The sequence below is a fragment of the Molossus molossus genome, unplaced genomic scaffold, assembly GCF_014108415.1.
Source record: "Molossus molossus isolate mMolMol1 unplaced genomic scaffold, mMolMol1.p scaffold_m16_p_14, whole genome shotgun sequence".
NCBI classification, from domain to species: domain Eukaryota; kingdom Metazoa; phylum Chordata; class Mammalia; order Chiroptera; family Molossidae; genus Molossus; species Molossus molossus.
Genome location: NW_023425349.1, coordinates 32,676,453 through 32,702,084, shown reverse-complemented (window position 1 = coordinate 32,702,084; position 25,632 = coordinate 32,676,453). Strand labels below are relative to the sequence as shown.

The 25,632-nt window shown below is 35.8% G+C and overlaps 1 protein-coding gene and 1 long non-coding RNA gene across 4 annotated transcripts in view; both read left to right on the top strand.

The window, feature by feature from the left end:
* Window positions 1-25,632, top strand: part of ZCCHC7 (zinc finger CCHC-type containing 7) — a 219,474-nt gene that overhangs the window by 126,692 nt on the left and 67,150 nt on the right. The window lies entirely within an intron of this gene.
* On the top strand, window positions 803-6,250 carry LOC118629258. 2 transcript variants are annotated; one of them, XR_004959458.1, is made up of 4 exons: window positions 803-891; window positions 2,830-2,921; window positions 3,818-3,860; window positions 6,123-6,250. It is a non-coding gene; the product is annotated as an uncharacterized LOC118629258 (long non-coding RNA). The 2 variants fall into 2 exon arrangements; XR_004959457.1 differs by lacking the exon at window positions 3,818-3,860.

Sequence of the window (25,632 nt, the reverse complement as noted above, 5' to 3'; positions counted from 1 at the left end):
ATTTGCTAAGGTGCAGATAAGATACTTACAAAGAGTAGGAAGGGGAATTTGGTGGACATAACCCTTTTACTGTCATTTTTAGTAGGGTTTGGAGAAGGAGCAGCTATGTATGCATGTGTTAGTCCTGCATCTTTATCTGGAGCCATTGGGCTTCATATATATGTTTCCACAACATTTAGTATGGTACCAGCACATGGTAGGTAATAAATGTTTGAATGAATGGTGAGACTAGCTGTGTCCTAAAGGGTAAAAGAGATATTGATTCATTGCTAAATCTCATGGTGCTATAGAAATGAGTATTTATGAAACCTCCCTTCAAAGTTAGGGTGTAGAGTATGCAGTAGAAAGTTAAAGTAACAAGAGACTGTTTCTTGATGGGAAAAATCAAGAAAGAGATCCTGAGGGAGGTGTCATTTGACTGAGTTGGACATTAAGGCATGGACAGAAATTTGTTAGGTTAGCAAGCAGATGAAAGACTGAAGTATAGAGTAGTATTGGAATAGTAGGAGATAGAAGTTTCAAGTATAGATTAAAATCTAATTCGAGAAGGTTTGGTTGATGGTCCTAAATTTTTAAGCTTAGGAGCTTTACTTATCTTCTAGGCAGTAGTTAGGTATAAAAGGTCTTGGATGAGAAATTAATCTGATGACAGTTTTATTGCAAATTAGAGTATTCAGAAGACCATATATCATGATGTAATGAAGGTTGTTATCTGATCAGACCCCCTCTCAATAGCTTGAGCAAATTGCTTTCATTATGACTTTGACCAGTATGCTTTACTTCTCTGTTCCTCAATTTCTTTAGTTGCAAAATAGGATGGTTTTTACATCAGAACCTGCTCTACTGGTCTTTGAGGAGATTATGAGGTTCAGATGATAAAGATACCATGAGGTAAGATTTCTCTTCGCAGTAGCTTAGGAGGAAGGACTTTGTCTAGGATGATCACAGTGAATATGGGATTAAGTTACAGAATTGAGAGTCAACTCAAAGGAGATCTGATAAGACAATGATTGATTGAATTTGGGGAATAAAAGGAAATTATTGCTCAATATTCTGAGGGTAACAAATTGGGGGGATTGGGGAAAAAAATACAAAAAGGGTAAAATCCTGGTTTATAAGATCAGGATTACAGGTTTGGGAATCACAGCATAGAAGGTAGAATAGAGAAAGGTGACTAGAGATATAGTCAAGACAAAACAGGTAAGGAGGAACATAGATATCTGTTTAAGGTTGCCCTCTAGAAACAGAAGAGTTTTGCAAAACAACAGCCAAGCGTTGAGAACTATTGGATTAGCCTCCATAGGGCAGAGCTGGTTACCTATTTTGTGAGACTTCGTACAAAATGAAAATGCAGGGTCCTTGTTTAAAAAGCAGGAAGAAAGTGCATTTAAAGGCATTAACATTTAATACTTTTTCCTTTAAAAACACGTTCTTATAAACCATAATAGAGGTAATAGCATTGTATGAGTAACAACATAAAGCTAAAAACTACAAAAAAAATAATGTTTGGGGGGTTATGATTTTTTGTCGAAACTAAAAATTGTAATACTTGATCAATGTGACATCTTGATTCATCATTTGATTTTTCTGGTTTGCTTTTCTGTCATTTCTTAGATCAAAACTTATACTTTCAGAACTTTTTTTTTTAAGATTTTTTAATTGATTTTTTAAGAGAGAGAGGAAGGGAAAGAGAGAGGAACATTAACATGAGAGCGAGACATCCATTGGCTGCCTCCTACACACCCCCTACCAGGGATCAAGCCCACAACCCCAGCATGTGCCCTGACTGGGAATTGAACCAGGAACCTTTCAGTGCATACAATGTCCAACCAACTGCATCACACTGGCCAGGGCTAGCAACTTCTTTGTTAATGGGTATAATTGAAAATAATGTTGGTCACTCCTGGCAAATGTCAGATTGTAAATAATTTTTTGACAATTTTTAATTTTATGATTCTTTCTGATGATGCCATTATAACTAGAGCTGTTAAAAACTTTATAAGCTAAGCTTTGACAACATGATAAATTGCTGACAATTTATTTCAGAATATAAACATGACTTTTATAGAACAATTTTTCTAAAAATATATAACTTTATATGAATCAGTTTTGTGTGAATATAATTTTAAGTACAGATTTATACAATGGCATTTAAATATTTTCTCTGCCATTTCTTACAATTTGTGGAAGCTGTACAGGAAGCCAGAGTGGCTTCATGATGTATATAATTCAAAATGACTGGTTATGCATTCTATTGCTACATCTTCAATTATAATAAGGAAAATTAACTTTAAAATTGTATTTCTTATTAAGAATTGGTTCATCCAACGCTTCATATGAAAATACTGTTCTTTTTCATCAAATTTGACAATCTTTAATTCTCTTTCTAAGCCTGTGAGTATTGCCAGGTATACCTAGGTTGTGGGTTCGACTCCTGGTCAGGATGCAAATGGGAGGTAACTGGTCGTTGTTTCACTCTCACATTGATGTTTCTTTCTCTTTCCCTCTTCCTTAACTATCACTGAAATCAATATAAGCATGTCCTCAGGTGAGGATTAAAAACAAAAAGACTTATAGTATACTTTTCTTCCGATAATAAAAACCAGAGTTTTTGTAGGTTTTTTTAAAATAAATGAGGGCTATAACTCTTGATAAAGAAATTACCATGCTCTGTGTGCTTAAATTATTTCATTTCCATACTCTTTGAGTAGAACTACACCAGTTTATACAGTCTTCTAACATTAGAAAAGTTTCAGCTGTTTATCCTACTTTTGATTGAAACTGGGGCAGATCTAAATGATCATTGTGATCCTTTTTTTGACAATACAGATCTTCAAGTTTACATTAGTAACCTGCAGATTGTAAACAACCTATTTCAAAGATATGTGTTATCCAAGAGAAAGTACTATTAGTACAAGGAGGTAATTTTTTTCAAATTCTTTCATATATGAGATACTACATTTAATTATATTCATTGTGTTTTTGTGAATTTATATTGGTAAAAGTCTAGATATCTGAAAATTTAGATAAATTGTAAGAACGTAGTTATTTATAAAAATTGCATTGGTGTATAAAAATATAGTAAATCTACATTATTAGCCATTATGAGTATAATTGCCATCTCTATGTATTCTGTTCATCTGAGAGGGTCAGGAACGGTAGCCTCATCTTATTTTATGAGCTCCAATTTGCATCTCAGAAATCCTTCTCACTGACTACTTGTTGTAAGGACTGTTATACTTTATATGTTTAGAATTTTTAATGGCAGTATCTTTACTTCTTCATATTTGATTATGGAATGTTTAAGTAAGATAGAGTCTCCCCTTGATGGCAAATGAAAGGAATTCGCATCTTTACTCACAGCTGCAGTGGTGAGCTGCCCTCTCCTGGTCATCTGCGCCATCTAGAACTCCCAGTGGGTTCTAAGAAAAATCACTTTCTGCCAAATAAATAGATGTTTTAATTGTGTCTTTGATACCAACATTATCCAATTATGTGACTGTGCAATGTAGCTTCTTACTTTGAGTTTTTTAAAAAAGACATTGTTGACAGAAAAGATGGAGCCATCTTCTGTGTCTCACATGTTCTTGTAGGCCTTCTTCCCACCTGAGATTTTTGCCCATTACTTCAGTCTTAATAAGTACAATCTGTACTATTCCTTTGTTTACCAAATTCTTATGATTTACTTTGAAGACATTTCTTAGTGTATGTTCATCCCTCCCTGGGGAAAAATGATTTTCAAAACTATTTAAATAAGTGAATTAACCAAGATGTTCTTTTCATGGAAGATATTTCTTATATATTTTCTTTAAAATAGGCCTCAAAATTTCCCTGCTCTAGTTAATAATTTTACATTAAAGGTGAGTTAATCATTATTATTAAAATCAGTGCTTCTGTTTCTAGTTTTCATTTCTAAATTTTTTGTGTCTTATTTCTTATAAACCCATTTTTACTTATTTTACACTTTGGCCTTGTGAACCTGTGGGATTAGCATCAACTTTGGTGCTCACTGGAACTATAAAGCCAGAATACTGAAAAGAATACATTTTAGAATTTTACTTCTCTGTTAAAACATAGCAGTTTATACCTGCCTTTTTTCTTGATTTACCAAGAGATCATTCTATGTACTCTTGTATTTTAAAAAGGAAAAGGGAAAAAAAAAAAAACCCTCTGGCTTTGGTTATATTTCCCAGTTAAATTTGTAGCTTGCTACTTACTAGTTAATATGTCTATTGAAGATATGTATAAGACTTTTTTTTTTAATTTCTAAGGTTCATATATATTTTAGTAATTCAGTATATGTCATTGTTTATTAAGGAAAGATAGTAATATATAATTTCCTAAAAATCCTATAGTTGACATAAAAAGACTAGAGGTAGAAATCTCTAAACCTTTTCATTTATTAGTCATTTTACTTTACAGACAATTTTATTAGTTCGCCAATTTAATGTGTATTATAAATATACATTTGGAGAAGTTTATAGGTGCAAAGACTAATTTGGGTACTTGAAGATTCCTTCCATCATTAACTACAATTTATTTTCATTTTCAAGTAAGAACAAAAAACCCAACCAATGAGTTCAGATCTGAAAAAGTTTAAGACCCTAATCAATATTTTAAAACTATTTTTAAAAAGTAAAATAGTAAATATTGAAAATAAAATCAAAATTGTGGGAGGTAATTATTCACAACAGGAGCAGATCATGTGCCACTTTACCCCCTACCCAGTCTGTTTTTTCTTAGTAAAGATTTATGAATAGCTAAGACCTGACCTGAATTTAGTGACCATGGATAAATAAGTGAACAGGGTTCTTTAATTCAATGTATTACTTTCTCATATAAAATCTTAAAACTTCTCAAGCCTCTCTGCCTGTCACTGATGATGTTATTTAAAGGTTTTAACACTTGGTTTTGAGCTCCTGCTATGTCACTATTTGTATGACAAACTTGTCTAGTTTCCTTCTTTATAAAATGGAAGTATTGATTCCCATGATGGATGCTTGTGAAGATAAAAAAGAGTTTTAAGAACATTTGATAATCTCTCTCTCTCTCTCTCTCTCTCTCTCTCTCTTTTTGGTTAATCTTCACCCAAGGATATTTTTTTCCATTGATTTTTAGAGAGAGAGGAAGGGAAAGGGAAAGGGAAAGAGAGAGACACATAGATTGGTTGCCTCCTGCAGGGCTGGGGATCAAACCTGCAACCCTCTGGTGCAAGGACTGATGCTCTAACCACATACAACACCGGCTAGGGCAGCATTTGATAAGCTTTTAAATGGTGCACAAATGTAAATAGTGTTACTTACAAAGTAAAAATGCACACTAAACAATTTAATCCACATTACCAAAGGGAAAATGTTATTATAGCCCATGCTAAACTAGACTTAATGGAAGACTTAATTTTTCTTCTTCTTATTACTTAATTACATTTCTCTGTCAAAACTGTGCAATAATAAAGATTTTTCACTTATTTGTGTGTGTGGAAGGCAGTGAATTGTATAACTTTAATGTAACTCACTGTATTTTCTATTTTATGTAGCATGCAGATCAAAACAGGATTTACATATTTAAATATTTTTTTTCTCATTAAATCTTACCTCCAGACTGTCAAAGAGTAGAAAAGTAGACATTTCATATATCAGTCTTTATTTTATGAATTTTTCACCTAAGATTCAAATGACAGTGTTTGGATATGTTTCCTCATAAAGATGCAAGCTAACACCATAAATTTCAAGTAGCCAACTAGATCTTTGTCTCACTTTCTATTGCTTGAGGAACCTTTCAGTATGCTTTCTCTATACCTCTTCATTGCAGTTAGACTTGAACTCTCATCAGAGAAGAAGAAATTGCTTGTGAAAAGAGACGTTAAAAGCCTCATGTTTGAGATACAAGACGAGGCTCTCCTAATATTTAGTAGTCAACTTGTGACAAAACAAGCTTTGATCTGTGTATTTCTGCATTTGAATTTGTTTTTCGGAATTTATGTATGTGTGTGACAGTGCAGGGTATAGGATACATTTGGTAGCCTAGGAAACCTGTATCCCATCAGGAGAAAAAAACAGATGTTCTTCCTCCTGGTAAAGAACTGCAGCTATCCATTTAGCAATTATGAATCTCTTCCCTAGATAATTAATATTCTTCAGAAAGGAGTATTTCAACAGGCAGGATCAAGAATCACACGACTCCTTTTTTACTGTGTGGGACTGAATCTTTTTACATTTGCCCTCTTTTTCATGCCTTCAGTTTATAAAAAGGTAAGTAGAGTCCAATTTGAATCACATGACTACCTTACAGGACTAAAATCTGTACTTCCTAGGATCAGTGCATAGAAGGCATTAGAAAATTCCTCATTCCCCCTATCCCCAATTCAATTCAGTCAGTTGTTTCTAGATGTGACTTGTTTGTGTGTTTTTTCTTTTTTACCATCTTCAGATTTTGAGTGGTTTTGATTAAAATGGTATTATCTAAATCTTGTATATGTTTCTCTGGAAAAGGCCAAATAATCTTGATTCTACTTAGATAATGCTCTTCATCTTTTTCCTTCCCCATGCTACCCTAGTGGTTAAAACCATTATGTAGCCCTGGCCGGCTTGGCTCAGTGGTTAGAGCATCAGCCTGCGGTCCTGAGAGACCCAGGTTCGGTTTCCAGGACCCGGGTTCGGTTTCCGCTAAGGGCGCGTACCTTGGTTGCAGTTTGTCCCCAGCCCTGGTGTCGTGTGGATGGCAGCCACTCGATGTGTCCCTTTCACATCAATGTTTCTCTCTCTGTCTCACTTCCTCTCTCTCCCTCCCGCTCTACCTGAACAAAATATGGAAAAATGTCCTCGGGTGAGGATAAAAAAAAAACACCACAAAACCATTATGTATGTCTTAGTCCACCTACACTATTATAATAATCTGTCGTCTTTGCCGCTTAGCTCTCTTTCCTTTGGTTCTTTACACATTACTGTTGGACTGATCTTCCTAAAATAGAGATCTCATCACAGCCTTTTCTTTTTCAAAGATCTTTAGTGGCTTCCCATTGCCTGTAAAATTAAGCATAGCCTGTTCAGAATTTAAACCCTTCAGAGATCTGGCCCTACTCTATTTTTCCCAACCTGTATGCCGTAGCACTCTTTACTGAATGATTCAGTCCTCCATACTTTGCTGCCTCTTTCCCATTCTCAAATCAGGCTCTTTCTGGGGTATCCATCTTTCTCTTCCTTCATATCCTCCCCAGATCCCTGTATATTGAAATCCTACCTCTTCCTCAAGATCCTGCCATAATGCTATATTTATTTCTTAAGGTTAGACTGGAAGAAGAGAGTAGGAACTGTACTGTCTATTCCAGTATGGTAAAAATAAAACTTTAATTCCTTTTTTAAACTAAAATTATCTAACCTATTTCATTTATACAGTTCACCTAAGAAAATAGGCGTGACCTTCCCAAATGCAAATGCCTAGTATGTAAAGTTTTATTATCATATTTAAGAACTTTGGGGGGAAGGTCTTATCAGAATACACCTTTATTATAGTGAAATAAAATCAGTGTTATCATACGATTTAATTATAGATTGGCAGAAAAAAGTACAAAGCCACAGATTAACAATTGTTAGGTAAAGCATATATTAGAAACTATTTTCCCAAAATTATGATTAACATTGAGTAAGCTAAATTTACCATCTTAGAGAATTTATGGATTCCAAATAATAGAATTAGAAAACTTTAAGTATGAGGTGGGTAGATTATCTTTCCTATTACAGTCACCCCCATGCACCCGCCCTTATCTGTGGTTTTGCTTTATGATTTTAGTTACCTGTGGTTAGCTGTGGTCTGAAAATATTAAATGGAAAATTTCAGAAATAATTCATAGATTTTATTTTTGTTTATTATTGATGGGGGGGGTGGAGAAATATCGATTTGTTGTTCTACCCATTTATTCAGTTATTGGTTATCTTGTATGTGTCCTGCTTGGGGTTTGAACCCACAACCTTGGCATATGGGGATGACACTTTAACCACTCTTTGTCTTAGCATTTTCACTTTTTTTTTTTTTTTTATCCTCACCCGGGGACATTTTCCCATTTTTTTGTTCAGGTAGAGTGGGAGGGAGAGAGAGAGGAACAGAGAGAGAGAGAGAGAAACATCGACGTGAAAGGAACACATCGAGCGGCTGCCACCCGCACGACCGACCAGGGCCGGGGACAAACTGCATCCGAGGCACGCGCCCTTAGCGGGAACCGAACCCAGGTCTCTCAGGACCGCAGGTCGACGCTCTAACCGCTGAGCCAAACCGGCCAGGGCTGGAAATCTTTTTGATCTTTATAATTCCTAGTCATCAAATTGCATCTTCTTGATTTCTTCTTTGATCACATCAACCTAAGTCTTTCCTTCTCTGAACCCTGTTAGCATCTGTTACAGGGTAGTACCATTTATTTAACTTTTTTTCACATACTGGTTTTGTCCTTATTCTTTTGTTTGTGTTAACTTGTACCTTAACTTAATTGTAAGTTCCTCAGAGCAGGAACTGTGTTTTTAGACTTTTTATTCCCATAGTGCTTAGAACAGAGACTAATACATAGGAAACTCTTTGTGAGGGTTTTGTAAAAGTCCTTGGTATCTCTAAAGTGCTCTTAAAACAAGCGACTATTATAAAATAATGAGAGTTTACTTACTAACCACATTTCTCTACCTGGTCAAAAAGGTATACATAAGTTCCAGATCTATCCAATATTTATTTGCAAAGAAACAGAAAGTAGGGCAAGGGAAACAAAATAAAAAATAGATAAAACTACATCAAACTAAAAAGGTTTTGCACTGCAAAGGAAACCAAAAAAATGAAAAGTCAAACACTGAATGGGAGATATTTGCCAATGATACATCTGATAAGGGGTTAATATCCAAAATTTATAAAGAACGTATACAACTCAACAGTAAAAAAAAAAACACTCCAGCCCCGGCCAGTTTGGCTCAGTGCTTAGAGGGTCGGCCTGCGGACCGGAGAGTCCTGGGTTTGGTTCTGCTGGGGGCACGTACTTCAGTTGCAGTTTGTCCCCGGCTCTGGTTGGGGTCATGTGGGTGGCAACTACTTGATGTGTCTCTCTCACGTTGATGTTTCTCTCTCTCTCTCTTCTTCCCTCTCTCCCTCCCACTCTCTCTCTCTTCTTCCCTCTCTCCCTCCCACTCTCTCTCAGGATGAATGCAAAACACAACAAAAAAAACCCAAACACTCCAATTAAAAAATGGGCAAAGGACCTGAATAGACATGTCTCCAAAGAGAACATACATGAAAAGATACTCAGTGTCACTAATCATTGGTGAAATGCAAATTAAAACCACCATGAGATATCTACTCACACCTGTCATAATGGCTATCACCAATAAATCATCAAACAAATGTCAGCGAGAATGTGGAGAAATGGATACCCTCATGCACTGTTATAGGGAATGCAGATTGGTGCAGCCACTGTGGGAAATAGTACAGAGTTTCCATGTTAAAAATGGAACTGCCTTATGACACAGCGATTCCACTTCTGGTAATGTATCCAAAGAAACTTGAAACACTGATTTGAAAGAATCTATGCAGCCCTGTGTTCATTGCAGCATTATTTGCAATAGCCAAGATTTGGAAACTGCCCAAGTGCCCATCAGTAGATGAGTAGATAAAAAGCTGAGTTACATTTATATAATGGAGTACTACTTTGTCATAAAATAGAAGGAAACCTTTCCTTTTGCAACAGCACAGATGGACCTGGAGAGTATTGTGCTAAGTGAAATAAGCCAGTCAGAGAAAGAAAAAAATAGCATGATTTCACTTGTATGTGGAATCTAATGAACAAAATAAACAAAAACAAATAGAAACAGACTCAGAGATATAGAAAATAGACTGATAGCTATGAGGGGGGAGGGGGTCGTAGGGCTGAGTGAAAAAGATAAAGGGATTAATCTAAAAACAACAAAAACTCATAGACACAACAGTATGGTGATTACCAGAGGGAAAGGGAGGGGGTTAGGAGGGTAGCAGAGGGTAAAGGGGATAAATGATGATGGAAGGAGACTGACTTTGGGTAGTGAACATACAATAGATGATGTATTATAGAATTGTACACCTGAAACCAGAATAATTTTGTTAACCAATGTCACCCCAATACATTTAATAAAAAGAAAGAAAAAAACAGAAAGTAGTAAACTTCAGAACTCATGAATGCCTTCCTAAGTCCTGTCCTTCTCACATCAGAAAGTTAATAGAATTTCTAATGTTTCAGAGGGCTGATCCTGTGCTCTTAACCATGGAATTCTATAGTTAATTTTGGCGTCATCTTGAGTACCCTATTCATTTTGTATTTCAACAAATGTATTGAGTACTACTGTGTGCTAATCTGGGAATATAAAATGAACCCAACTGCCTTAAAAGAAAAATAAAACAGTGCTTTGATAATGTATAATGGAGACCCCAACCAAGTATGGAGGCTAAGGAAGGTTTTCATGGGTAATATTTAAGCTGAAATCCCAAAGATGAATAACCAGTGTGTTGAGCTATTACCCAGCTCAAGAAAGAGATTGTACCCCTGAAGATGTCGTTCTCCACAATTCTTCATCTCTCCCCTCCCCCATAGGTATGCCCATTACTGTGATATTAACAGTAGTCACATCCTTGCTTTTGTTTTTTTAACCTCTTTAACAATATAGTTTATCTTTGCCCATATATTCCTTATACTTTTGTATACTTACGTATGTATAGTATTACTTTGTGTATATTCAAACTTTATATAATTGGCAATGTCCTTTATATTTCTGAACTTCTCTTTAGTCAGCATTACATTTGTAAGATCAATTCATATTGATATTTATTTGTAGCTCTAGTTCATTCATTTTCAATTCTATTGTATTACTATATCACTAATATCTTTATCTCTTATTGATGAATTAGTTTGATTGTTGGAATTTTTAAAATTTCCAAATAAAGCTGCTATGGATATTTTTATGCATGCCTCCTGGTGCACATGATGAGGGTTTCTTTAAAGCAGGGGTTGGCAAACTGACCCACAAGCCAGTTGCAAATTTTTGTAAGTAAAGCTTCAATGAAACAGCTATGCCCATTGGTGTGTGTACTGTCTGTGACTGCTTTCAGACTACAGTGGTAGATTGACTAGTTGAGTGACCTTATGACCCACAAACCTAAAATGTTTATAATCTGGCCTTTTAAGAAAAAGTTCACTGACCTCTGATCTTAGAGTACGTAGCTAGAAATAGAACTACTGGGTAGTAGGGTAATCTAGCTTTACTAGATTTTGCAAAGCATCTGCAGGCATGATTGTATTAGTTCTCTTCACATATGTCCTAGTCAGTATTTGATATTGTCAAAATTTTCTTTTTTGTATTTGTATCTCATTTACTTTGCTGTTTTCACTGATTACTGGTGAGACTGGACCTCATTTCATGTTTATTGGCTCTTGCATCAATCTTCCATCTTTTGCTGTTAATTGCCTTATCATATCTTTTGCCCATTTATTCTATTTGCTATTTATCTTTTTTTTCCTTAATGATTTTTGGGACTATTTTATATCTCCTGGATATGAACCCTTAGTTGGTTATATGTATTAACAACATTTCCTCCCAGTCTGTGACTTTTTAAAAACCTTTTTATTTGGAAGTAATTACAGATTTACAAATAGTAAAAAAATAAAAATAAAAATAGTACAAAGAATATCTGTATACCCTTTATCCAGATTCACTTATTATTTACATTTTACTTCATTTGCTTTATTATTCAGTGTGTGTTAGCTCACACCCTCTCTATATGTATATATGCAAATACACAGTTTTGAACCATTTGAGATTAAGTTACATACATCATACCTTTCTTTTAACCCCTAGATGCTTCCGTGTGTATTTCCTGACATTAGAGATATTCTGTCATGTAACTATAGTACAGCTGTCAACTTCATAAATTTTTTAAATTGATTTTTAGAGAGAGAAAGGAAGGAGGAGAGAGAAACATTGATTTGTTCCATTTATTTATGCATTCATTGTTTGCTGCTTTTGTGTGCCCTGATGGAGGTTCGAACCCACAACCTAGGTGTATTGGGACTACTCTCTAATCATCTGAACCAACTGAACAACCCGGCCAGGGCTTATAAATTTATGTTGACAATTTTATCTAAACTCCTGACTATACTAATTTCTTAATGTCTTTTGATATTTGAAAGTTTTAAATTCTAATGTTATTTTACCAATCATTTCCTTGACAGTTTGTGTCTTTAAGTTTTTTCCCATCTCTGAGATTTTAAAATATATTATGTATTTCCTTATATAATTTTAAATGTTTTGCTTACCATATTTAGAACTGTAATCCTTGAACTTGAAATATTTTTTGTGTGTGTATGTAGTGAGAAATGAGTTCTAATGTTTTTTCTTATTATCCCAGTACCAGTATTGATGAACCATCCTTTTCTTATGGAATAGTGGTACCTATGTCATATATCAGGTTTATGAATGCAGGTCTTTCCTTGGGCTACCTGTGTGTTCATGCACCTGGACCCACTGTGTTAAGTATTAGCACTTTATACTAATTATTGATTTCTGGTGGGACAAACTTCATCATCGTGTTCTTCTCAAATTTAACAGCTACTTTGATGAATGGGTATACAGCAGACAATTCACATAATCATCACCTAGTGAAATACAGATATTACTGGCACAGTGAAGCCTCAGTATGCCCCTCCCTGGTCATAACCTTGACCTTCTTTTGTGAGCAAATTTTCATTAATTTTCTTTACAATTTTATCACTGGTATATGCCCTAAACTATTATCTAGATTTACCCACTTTTGAGGTTTATATTCATGGATTTGTACAGGATATATATTTTTGTTTGTGTCTGTCTTCCTTTATAAAACATTATGGAACTTTGGATCTTTTTTTTTATCCTCACCTGAGGAGATATTTTTATTTTTTGTTCAGATAGAGCAGGAGGGAGAGAGAGGAAGAGAGAAAGAGAGGGAGAAACATCGACATGAAAGGTACACATCGAGTGGCTGCCACCCACACGACCCAACCAGGGCCGGGGACAAACTGCAACAAAGGTACATGCCCTTAGCAGGAACCGAACCTGGGTCTCTGGACCACAGGCCAACACTCTAACCGCTGAGCCAAACCAGCCAGGGCTCATTTTGTTTTTTAATTGATTAAGGATACTTATTGTATTACTATACCAGAGTTTATTCATTATACTATAAATGGCAATTTTGACTAGTGCTAAAAATATTGTTCTTATTTTTTATTGTTACAGTATTATAGGTGTTCCCCAATTTCCCCCCTTTACCCGCCTCCTCCCAGCCCCTGCTCCACCCAGGCCTTCATCACACTATCTTAATGTTATATTTTGCATTTCTTTCAGGTATATAGCTAAGACTAGAATTGCTTTGTGTTATGGTATGCATATCCTGCACTTCAGTAGTTAATGACAAATTCTTTTTCCAAAGTGTATCAGTGTACATTCTAACAACAGTGTATGAGAGTTCCCATTGTCCACATCCTTACCAACACTTGACTAAGTGTTCTTAATTCTGTCTATTTTGGTAGGTGAGCAGTAGATTTTATTGTGGCTTTAATATGTATTTACTTGATAACTAGGTGACATCAGGTACCTTTCATATTTGATGTTTATTGGTCATTTAGATATCCTCTTTTATGAAGGGCCTATTTTAAGTCTTTTGTTAGTTGTTTGTCTTAATCACTTTTAGAGGATTATATCTTCTGGACATGAATCCTTTAAATGTTGGGAAAATATCTCCTCCTACTCTATGGTTTTTGCCTTTTTACTCTCTATTATTAATTAATTAGTTTATTTATTATTATTTATTTATTTTAATCCTCACCTGAGGACATTTTTCCATATTTTGTCCAGATAGAGTGGGAGGGAGAGAGAGAGAGAAACATCGACGTGAAAGGGACACATCGAGTGGCAGCCACCCACACGACCCAACCAGGGCTGGGGGCAGATTGCAACTGAGGTACATGCCCTTAGCGGGAACCAAACCCGGGTCTCTCTGGACCGTAGGCCAATACTCTAACCACTGAGCAAAATCGGCCAGGGCTACTCTCTATTTAATAAGGTGTTTTGTTTTGTTTTTTGATGAACAGAAGTGCTTGATTTCAATGTAGTCAAAAGGTACCAAATTTGAATTCATGATCTACCACTTACATACTGTGTGACCTTGGCCAGCTTTGAGCTTTAGTTTACTTATCTGTAAATAATTGGTAATAATATCCGTGCCATAGGGTAATTGAGAAGATTAAATGAGATAAAGCATTTATTATAGAACTTTTCACCTACCAGTCCCTCAGTATATGCTAATAGCCTTCCCCATCATTTAGGGTGCTCATTTTCATACTGTCTTTTGGGAAATTGGGTAGCATTCATGAGCTATTTGCAAATGATTGTCTTGAAAATTAGAATCTCGTATAATTATACCAGGAATTTAGAAGGTAGACTAAAATAGTAAATCATAATTAATTTACCCAGAGAACTAAAATATAACTTTTTTTTAATGGAAAGGATTATACTAAATCTGGGGTCTTTGAAAAATAAAACTTATGATTGGGGTTTCTTATCCAGAAAATAGTTAAAAGCAACTTAAAACCTATACATAATGCATCATATTTTGAAACTAAGAGTATATATCTTGCTGCCTCTAAGAAGAAAGCAAGGTTTCTCTCTCTCTCTCTCTCTCTCTCTCTTTCTTTCTCTCTCTCTCTCTCTAAATTGATTTTAGAGAGGAAGGGAGAGAGAGAGAGAGAGAAATATCAATTTGTTATTCCACATATTTATGTAGTCATTGGTTGATTCTGAGCCCTGACTGGGGGATCAAACCCGCAACCTTGGAATATTGGGATGGTGCTCTAACCCTGCCAGGACAAAGCAAGGTTTCTTAAATGAGAAATTGCTTATCACTTCAGTTCAAAGTACCTACCCTTTCTTAGAGCATTCTGATGCTTACTGATGATTTTCATTTTGCCCTTTTCCATCATTCATTAATTTATTCAAGAAATATTTATAGACTACTTCTTATGTATCAAGCCTATGCTAGGAGAAAGGGACAGAGCAGTGAATAGTATAGACTCAATCTTTGCCTGAATGGAGCTTAGAAAGAAGAGTGGAAGAAGATTTTTTTTAAGGTTATGATTCCTTGGTAAAAAAGCAGTCTCAGAGTTCTGCTTCTGGTAGTAGCAGAAATATTCATAATGGACCAACCTTCCCACAGACAGTTATATTCTGGACAAAATACTATACTATAACTGTACACACATATATCACTTTAAAGCATATTTTAATACTTAAAAACTTAAAACAACCTCTGAAGGTATTAGAACCCAACCAAAAGCAGATAGAAACTGTTAGGGATTCAACACTTGGAATAAAGGAACATTATTGGATGAGTTTTCTGTTTTTACAGCTCTTTACCTAAGGGCAGTCACTAATTGGTATAGCGTGGGGATAGCTAGAACTCAGAAATGTTCAGTCTTATTGGCTTTGGAAAGCAGAAAAGAGAGGCTACTACTGCAGCTGGAAAGCAAAGGGGAGTCCACAGAGGACGAAGCCCAAATTATGCATATAAGTACAGTCATCCCTCGCCACTTCGCACTTCGACTTTCACAGCTTCACTCTATCACGGTTTTTTCAAATGTGTTCATTAAAAAGTTGATCAAGACCGTGAAAATGATACAGTGTGTGCTCGGTTGTCTGAGTCAATTATACACCCCTGAATTACAATTAAAATTAAAATTACTGTACGTATGGACTGTAGGCCTGTGTATTCGAACACCCCAGGAATCCTTCAACACCAGGTGCAACCGCTAGAGTCTGGAACGAATTAACCATGATAAACGAGAGATGGCTGTATTTTCCAAAGTATTGATTTTTGAATAAAACATAAACACTATTTATTTATTTATTTTTAATTAATTTTTTTTTTATCCTCACCCGAGGACATTTTTGCATTTATCCTCAGAGCAGCGGGAGGAAGAGAGAGAAAGAAACATCGATGTGGGAGAGACACATTGACTGGCTGCCACCCACACTACCCCAACTACGGCTGGGGACAAACTGCAACCGAAATTGAACCCGGGACTCTCTGGTCTGCGGGCTGATGCTCTAACTGCTGAGCCAAACTGGCCAGGGCCATAAACACTCTTTAAAGGAACATAACAATCCATAGTCTACAAAGTATCATTCACAAGTTTCAGAATACAATCCAAAATCATCATACATGTGAAGAAACTGGAAATTTTGATGCATACTAAAGAAAAAGTGATCAGTGGACACACCCTGGATGACCCAGATGTTGGAATTATCAGACTAGAATTATAAAGTAGTTAATTTAACTGTGTTCATGCATATAATAAAATAATACACATGAAATCTCAGTTGAGAAACAAAACTATAAAAGAACTAAATGGAAATTCTAGAAAAGAATATGGGCGAGATCTTTCCAAATTTAGTGAAAGATATAACTGTACATACTCAAAAGACTTATAGTGAAATTCATGAAAACCAAAGGTGAGAAAAATTTTGTAAATAAAAGGATTGAAAAGATAAAACATGCTAAGAGTAAGCACGTGGAAACTAGAGTGGTCATACTAATACCAGATAAGTAGACATTGAGACAAAAAGAAGTACAGTAATCAACACCCCACTGGCCTTATCCGTGGTTTTACTTTCTATAGTTTCAGTTACTGTGGTTAACCAGGGTCTGAAAATATTAAGTGGAAAATTCTAGGGATAAACAACTCATAATTTTTAAATTGCGACCTGTTCTGAGTAGTGTTATGAAATCTTGTGCCATCCCACTTTGTCACACCTAGGACATGAATCATCCCTTTTCTAGTGTATCTACACTATATATGCTACCTGCTCATTAGTCACTTAGTAGCCCTGGTCAGGTAGTTCAGCTGGTTGGAGCATTGTCCCCCAAAATCAGGCTCGATTTCCAGTCAAGGAATGTACAAGAGTCAACCAAAGATTGCATAAATAAGTGGAACAACAAATCTCTCTCTCTCTGTCTCCTCCCTCCCTCTCCCTCAAAATCAGTCAATAATTTTTTTAAAAAGGGAGTGAAACCACATTTGCCTTTTATTCTAGTATATTATTATAATTGTTCTACTTTGTTATTGGTTATTGTTATTAATTTCTTACTGTGCCCAATTTATAAATTAAACTTTATCATGGGTATGTACATATAGGGGGGGAAAATATATATATACACACACACACGTGTGTGTGTGTGTGTGTGTGTGTGTGTGTGATTCAATACTAGTCACAGTTTCAGGTATCCACTGGGGGTCTTGGAACATATCCCCTACAGATAAGGGGAGGACAACTATAATTCCTTAAGAATGTGATACTGCTACTCCTTTGACATGACCTACACCTCAGCCTGTGCCACCTCTTTTTTTGTTGTTTTTTTTAATTTTCATCAAAGGATATGTTTTTATTGATTTGAGAGAGAGAGAGAGGAAGGGAGCGGGAGAGAGAGAAGCATTGATGTAAGAGAGAACTATCGATGGGTTGCCTCCCATACACACCCCAACCAGAGATTGAACCCGCAACCCACATATGTGCCCTGATCAGAAGTTGAACCTGCGACCTTTCAGTGTATGGGATGACGTTCCAACCACCTGAGCCACACTGGCCAAGGCAGGCTGTGCCGCCTTTGGTAAAAATGTACTGTACCAGAGCCCTGGCCAGTTTGGCTCAGCAGTTAGAGCATTGGCCCGCGGACCAGAGAGGCCTGGGTTCGGTTCCCGCTTAGGGCACGTACCTCCGTTGCAGTTTGTCCCCAGCCCCGGTTGGGGTCATGCAGGTGGCAACCAGTCGTTGTGTCTCTCTCACATCAATGTTTCTTTCTCTCTTCCCCCCCCTCTCTCCTTCCCGTTGTATAAAAAAAAAAGAGAGAGAGAGAGAAAGAAAATGTACTGTACCAGAGATAAATGAGGGCATTTCAGAAAGCTTAAAGGATCAAGTTATCTGGAAAGGCACACAAGAGTAAAACAAACCTTCAAAATAGATAAAGCAAAATTTGGTGTGATTAAAGGAAGAAATAGAGAAGTTCATAGTTATAATTGGAGATTTTAATACCTACCTCTTTTTTAGTAAGTGATAGAATTACCAGATCAAAAATATCAATAGGGACATATTTCAGAATAATACTATCATTCACCTTAACCTAATTGACATTTATAGAACACTAATAACTGCAGAATATCCATTTTTTTCTATCATACATTCAGCAAGATAAACCATATGCTGGGCTATAAAGTAAGCTTCAATAAATTTCAAAAGATTGAATTCTTACAAAGTATATTTTCTGATTAGAGTAGAATTAAATTAGAAATCAAAAAGATTTCTGAAAAATCCACATGGTGTATTTGGAAATTAAAAGTATTTTAAAATTTTGTTTTATTACTGCTTGATTAACTAACTGTTGTAATTGGTTATCTAGCATCTCTTGTTTTTCATCATTTTATTATAAAGGAATAAAAAAGTTGAAATTCCTTCCCCTTAGTTTTACATAGGTTTTCTCAAGTCTTTTTCTTCTGCCATATTTAGGATAAAGTATGGAGTTATAAAGCATTTTATTTGTAACCATTTTAAATTATTTTTTCTTTTGGGGTGATGAGGTCAGCATTTTAGTATTCTTGTTATTATTAAGAACTTGGCATAAGTATTTATGGTCTTGTGGAATATTCATAGGAATCCTTCAGGTTCTTCCTTTTGCTGAGCTCTTTCTCTATAGCACCGCCCTTCACGCTACAGCCACCAGCTGCTTCCATCTCATTCACCTTCAATTTCATCCCACCTAGCTCAGGAATCTGTTTAGAGTTCTCACCTGAATTTTCATCACTTCTTTATTTGAACTTTATAAGCCAGAGTGCTCAAAGTGTTTTTACTTCTGTATATGGTTCTGTTATTCATTTGATCTTCTCTATGGATAATTTCTCTATGGATAATTTGGGGATCTTTTGTCATTTTGTCTTTGGGTTCCTGCCAATTTTAACCCATATGCTTTCTGTGTTAGTGTTTTTTTATTATAATTTTTCCATATTATTTTATCTGGTTTCAGTGTTTTGATGGGTTCATTTTAGAGGAATTTTCATTAGAAATCCTGTCCTAAAAACAAGAAACAGAGCAGATATATTTTTGTTTCTGTAGATGACAATAACTAGAATCAGTTTAATATCTAGGGGGATGAGGGGGGCTGTCTCTTACTTTGTGTATGGTGTCAGGCTTGTACAGAAAACAAATTTTTGAGAAATATTCCCCAGGTCTTTAAATACCTTTTGCCACATGTAATTGTACTTAATCAGTCTCATTTTGAAAACCATTCTTAATTTTGCACTATTTGTTATGGCATTTTACAGTATGGAAATTATTTTTGAGGACTAAACTTTGCCAAGGGAAGAAAATATTTAAGCTTGAATATATACACTAACTTCAGCATATATACATTATAATTTAATAACCTTGGGCCCTAGTAACCAACTATTTACCTGGCAGGTTCCATTTCGTAGGCTAAGGATGTCCAGAGAACTTAGTCACAAAAGAGCTGAATTATGATTTCCTTTGGTTATTAAAATATGCAAATATGGGTAAATGTTCTTGAATATTCTGCATTTAAAGCCCTGCTTTTAAATAAAGACATACACTTTATCCCTATTCTGGTGTATGGTTCTTAAGGTCACATGGTTCCAACTTCCAAGCCTTCTTTGTCTTAAGCCTTTTGAGCAAGCTATGTAATAAGCATCATTTCCAATCTCTTCTGAATAAAGTGTGATACTGCTAGCATCAGCTACACTGTCAGGACTTTGAGTCCTTGTCAGAACAAGAACATACCTTCCAAGTTCTGCATCAAGAGTTGGTAAAATATTGTTTAATAGGTATAGAGTTTCAGTTTTGCAAGATGAAAAAAGTTCTGGAGATGGATGATAGTGATGGTTGCACAGCAATATGAATGAATGCCACTGAGTGTACAGTTAAATATGGTTATAATACTAAATATTACACTATGTGTATTTTACCACAGAAAAAAAGTTCTAAAAAAAAGTTGGTAAGAAAATTTAAGCAATAGGGCTTTGAATAATTTTTTTCTCTTAATGAAACTGACATTGGTCCAAGAGGCAAAATGCATCTTACTGTTGATTTTAAGAGCTGTCCTAACCTTGGCCAGTTTAGCTCAATAGTTAGAGTGTTGACCTGTGGACCAAAGAGTCGTGGGTTCGATTCCAGTCAAGGGCAAGTACCTCGGTTACATTTCCTCTCCGGCCCTGGTTGGGAGGCAACCAATTGATGTATCTCTCTACCTTTGATCTCTCTCTCTGTCTCTCTCTTTCTCTTTCTCTCTCTCTCTCTTTCTCTTCCCCCCTCCTCCTCCCTCCCTCCCTCCCAGTCTATCTGAAGATAAATGGAAAAATGTCCTCGGGTGAAGATTTTTTTAAAAAGAGCTGTCCTAGCTGCTTGCAATCAATATATAGGAATTATAATATGATAATACGAAGTATTGATAGCACAATGCTTTTTCTGTTCCATAAATCATTTGGGAGGAGAAAAGAATAGGTAGCCAAGGTGTATCCATCATATCCTAAAATTTATAATCATTATTCTTTAAAAAAATATGTATAATCTAAATTTTCCTAATTTCAGAGGAAACAAGTTTTAAGTTGTTTTTCTTGTTTTTATTTCTCATTCCAAGATATCACATGTTCAGATCTAAGTATTGCCTCTCCAAATATTCCCTTCTTTGAAAACAGAGAACTCTATAATGGAAAAGTGGGCTCTTTAATTTTGTCTCTCCCCATGTGAAGTTTTATTTTAAGATGAATAACGGAGAAATTAACAGGGCTGTGATTTATTTATTCCTCTTTACCCCTCCCCATTACTATTTAATATTTTGCTTATTTTGAAAATATTTCTATTTTACTACTTTTAAACAAGATTTGAGGAACCAATTTTGTTATAGACACCTCAGTCAGACTATAGTAGTAATGGTGATGTTAGAGAAAAACAATTCTGACGCTTACAAAATTATCAGAAGGAGAATATTTTTAAGTTTATTAAACAGAAAAGACAGTTTGTTTGGTTAGTCCTTAAAATAAACTGTGACCTATTAGATTCTATATATTGTTCTATATATTGTGCTTGAATTTTCCATTGGGAATGAAACATTCCACTGTCCCTTTTTACTGTTTAACTTAAGCTGCAGTGAACACTGGGAGAATGGCCCTGTGGCTGAGCTGCCTTTTTTTTTTTTTTTTTTTTAATCTATTCATTTTATACTTTCAGACAGATTTTTCCCTGGGGTGAAACAAAGGTTAACTGAAATTTCCTCTGTTGTGTACCTGAACGAATCAGCAGTTTGAGAAGGAAATCCCATTGATGGGCCAAGAGAGTGACAGGCTCTATTTAAAGAATTCCCCCGACTGTGTGGTAGACCAGCCATGCCATGAATTTAACTGTTCCTGTGGTCCCTATACTTGTACCCACCAAAAAAAGAGAGAGAGAGAGAAAGCGACTTTGTTCTGCAAACGTAGCCCTAAGCTTTGAAAACCACGAGCCATTGAGTTTTGTGAATTCAAGTTAGACAGCAACAGAGGCCAAGACTCTAGGGGAACAATATCTGAAAGGGAGTACAAAAAAACAGGTAGAAACTGTTTAACTGTTTTATTTTTCTATGTGTATACAGATTTATGTGTGTTTATGCACACACCCAGAAAACCTATACCTTTTTCTCATTTTATGTAGCTAGTCCTAATTATATTTAACCAATATATTTGTTAAATGTTTTTAATATGTTAATTTTTTTTTTTTTTTTTACAGCTTTTTTTTGCTCCATAAAATATTCTGGTTCTTGTAGGACATATTCTATGTGTTGGAAAGGAGAGTAAACACAGTAGGAATTTAAATGGTTAAAAAGATGGACCTTTATATTACCTCTGCAGGAGCTTTACTGTCAAGGCAACTCATGTATTTTGTATTTTTCCTGTTTAAGGGAAGCTGCTTTAAATATGAAAAGATGGTATCTTAAGTTGGATTAAACATCCTTAATTCATGTGTATTTAACCTCAGGACTTGTGAGCCTTGTTGAAAATCCAGCTTTAACCCTGCCTAGTAGGCCTCAATAGTGCATACTGCATAGGGATTATAGATAGTCTTTTTCTGAGGTGGAGGTTAGTGTGTATTCCCAGGGGGTATGAACTGTTTACGTTTCTAACAAATATTTCACATATGTTGATAATTCATATTACTGTTTACAAATTTAGGATTTAATTTTTTTAAAGCCTTTGTTATTTGAAGGTTTTATTATCAAATGTTTCCTAAATGTATTCTCTCTAGTGTGGCCAGGAACTTACAGATTTTTTAAGATACTAGAATTCATAAAGAAAATAATATAGAATGATTGGTCTCTGTATAGAGATTTTTTAAAAAGCAAGTATTATTTGAGTTAGTTCCTGAGGGAAAAAATAGGAACTTATCTTAGAGATCATGTAGGGGCTAGATTCATGCTCACAAATGAAAACTTGAAGTCTAGAGAGATTGTTATTAATATAAAATTATTCAGTATGTTTTAGAAGAACCTAGGTCTCAATTCATATCTGGTATTTATTTGCACAATAAACTGCCTCTCTTTTATTCTGAGATGGTATTTTAAAAATAATTTCTCTCGCCCTGGCTGGTTTGGCTCAGCAGTTAGAGCGTCGGCCCGCAGACCGGAGAGTCCTGGGTTTAGTTCCCGCTAAGGGCATGTACCTTGGTTGTAGTTTGTCCCCAGCCCCAGTTGGAGTCATGTGGGTGGCAGCCACTTGATGTGTCTCTCTCACATAGATGTTTCTCTCTCTCTCTTCCCCCCTCTCTCCTTCCCACTCTATCTGAAGATAAATGCAAAAGTGTCCTCAGGTAAAGATTTAAAAATAATACTAATACTACTACTACTAATAATAACAATAATTTCTCTCTTATTTGTTAATTATACCTCAGTAAAGCTGAAAATGTCATTTCTCTCTTTTTTTTCTCCTGTTATTTCCTGACTTTTTTTGTCACTCATTCTTTTCTGTTCCTTGTCTTTTCTCCTTTCTCTCTTATTTTTCAATATTGGTCCTACTGCAAATAGGTTGTAGCACTGTAAATTAAGAATAGGATTTAGGAGAGTGGATCTGTCCAAATATGCCATATGGCCTATAAAAGGCTACATTGTTCTTTTGGATGTTATTTTTTAAAACCAAAATTGTACTTAACCTGCTGGTTGAGCAAACTGTGACGGGATCAAATACTCTTTAGTTGTTACTTAGGTAAATGGAAGAGCTAACTAATGTCATGGATAGATGCAGTTGATTTTTAAACATCAATAAAAACATTTAACATCTCTTTTAGGAAATCACTTGGTTCTTCCAAATCTATTTAGTAAGTAATATCTGTTGAGCACCTGCTATGTGCCAGACACCATGCAAGTTGATATACATTGGAGAGTAACATGGAAATGGTTTCTGCCCCTTTGTAGACTAGAGTTAACCACAACTAGAAAGTTGGAACATTATTTTTATAAAACTGAGGTTCAAAATTTTCTAAGGCCAACATTGCGCTGCAGATGATATCATTATTCATATCCATGTGAGAATATAGTCTTATATTACAAGTGGGAAGGTGCAATTTGAAATTCAACAAATTTTTTTCACATTAGTAATTGCCATGTGCTACATGATAAAATGATAATACTGTGGCGATGAAAAGCAATTTTTTTTTTTTTGAGAGAGGAGAGGGGGGACGGTGAGAGAGAGAGAGATAGAAACATCAATGAGAGAGAACATCGATTGGTCACCTCCAGCATGCCCCCTGACTGGGGATTTGGCCCACAATCTGGGCATGTGCCCTGACCCGTGACCTCTTGGTGCATGAGTCGTCGCTCAATCACTGTGCCACACCAGTCGGACTTATATGTTCTTTATAAATAATCTTGAATTTCTTCTTCTGAAAGGGTCTATAAGTGGGGGTTTTAAAAAGAACAGTCTTGCCCTGGCCGGTTTGGCTCAGCGGTTAGAGCGTCGACCTGCGGTCCTGAGAGACCCGGGTTCGGTTCCCGCTAAGGGCACGTACCTCGGTTGCAGTTTGTCCCCGGCCCTGGTCAGTCGTGAAGGTGGCAGCCACTCGATGTGTTCCTTTCACATTGATGTTTCTCTTTCTCTCTCTCTGTTCCGCTCTCTCCCTCCCACTCTACCTGAACAACAACAAAAAAAAGTGAATGACTAAAAAGAACAGTCTTTATGTATTATGCATATTCTCCTTGTCTGAAGGTATTTCACATTTAAATTAATTGCCTCAAAAGTCAAGGTGAAAATTTGTACAAAAATATACCATCAACTGGGCTGGGTTTTTTGATTTTTGTTTTCCTTTCAACACTGTTTTATGTAATAACTTCTAATCCCTCATAACTTCTTGCTTGTTCTCTGGCACTCTCAATTTTGAGTAATAGTTATCATAGATACATTGGTAAATTTTTGTGTTTTGGAATTAAGGACAATTTCGTTAGTAGTCTTTCTGGACTAAATTGAAACCTGTGTAGATTATGGGGCTTGTGTTCCATGTGATAACCAAATTCTCCTCCACATACTGAATCAGCTGGTACCATATTAGAAGTTTTAAGGTATTGGATACCAAGTTGTAAATGATGAGTATTTCTTTCATGGTCAGAGTGCTCAGACTTGTCTATATTTACTGCCTCCAGATTCTCTCCTCCAGTTCTCTTTAATTCAGGCAATTGTTTGCTTCACAGAAGTACTTCATCCATACTTCTTTTATCAGGATCACCAGTGACTTTGCTAATAAATCCAAGCACCAGTTTTCAGCCTTTATCTCACCCTGACTTATCAGTGACATTCCCCATAATTGATAATACCTCTTCTTTGATACATTTTCTCTAGTTGGATTTTAGGTCACTTGCCCTTCCCCCCTCCAGTTTTCTCCCACCTCATTCCTTACTCCTTATTAGTCTTTGTTCCTCTTCTCTTATTTGTCTACACTCAATCCCTTGGTACTGTCACTCAGTCTCATTTAAATACCATCTTCATGCCACATTGACAAATGTCCATTTCCAGTTCAGATCTGTCTAATATATCCAATAGCCTACTCAACGTCTTCATTTGGATGTCTGCTAGATGTCACAAATCCATTTATTCAAAACTAAATTGATCTTTCCCCCAAAATATGTTCATTTGCAGCTTTTGATTGCAGTAAACCTAGGAGTCATCCTTGACTCTGTTTCCTCTTATATTCATATCCAATTCATCAGGAAATTTTCTTGGATCTACCTTCAGGATATATTCAGAAATCCTTCTCAGCACATCTGCTACTACCATCCTCGTCAGAGGTATCATCTTTTGTCAACTGAATTTTTACAGTAGCCCCATAACTGGTCTTCCTGGTTCTGTACTTGCCCCTCCCCTCCATTTTTTATTCTCAACAGAGAGATTCTTTAAATTGTCATTCAAATTATATCACTCAACTGCTCAACATCCTTCATTGCCTTCCCATTTCACTCAGAATAAAGGAGAATTATGTCCTACAACACCCTTCACAAACTGGTACTCCGTACTTCTTTGATGTCACCTCC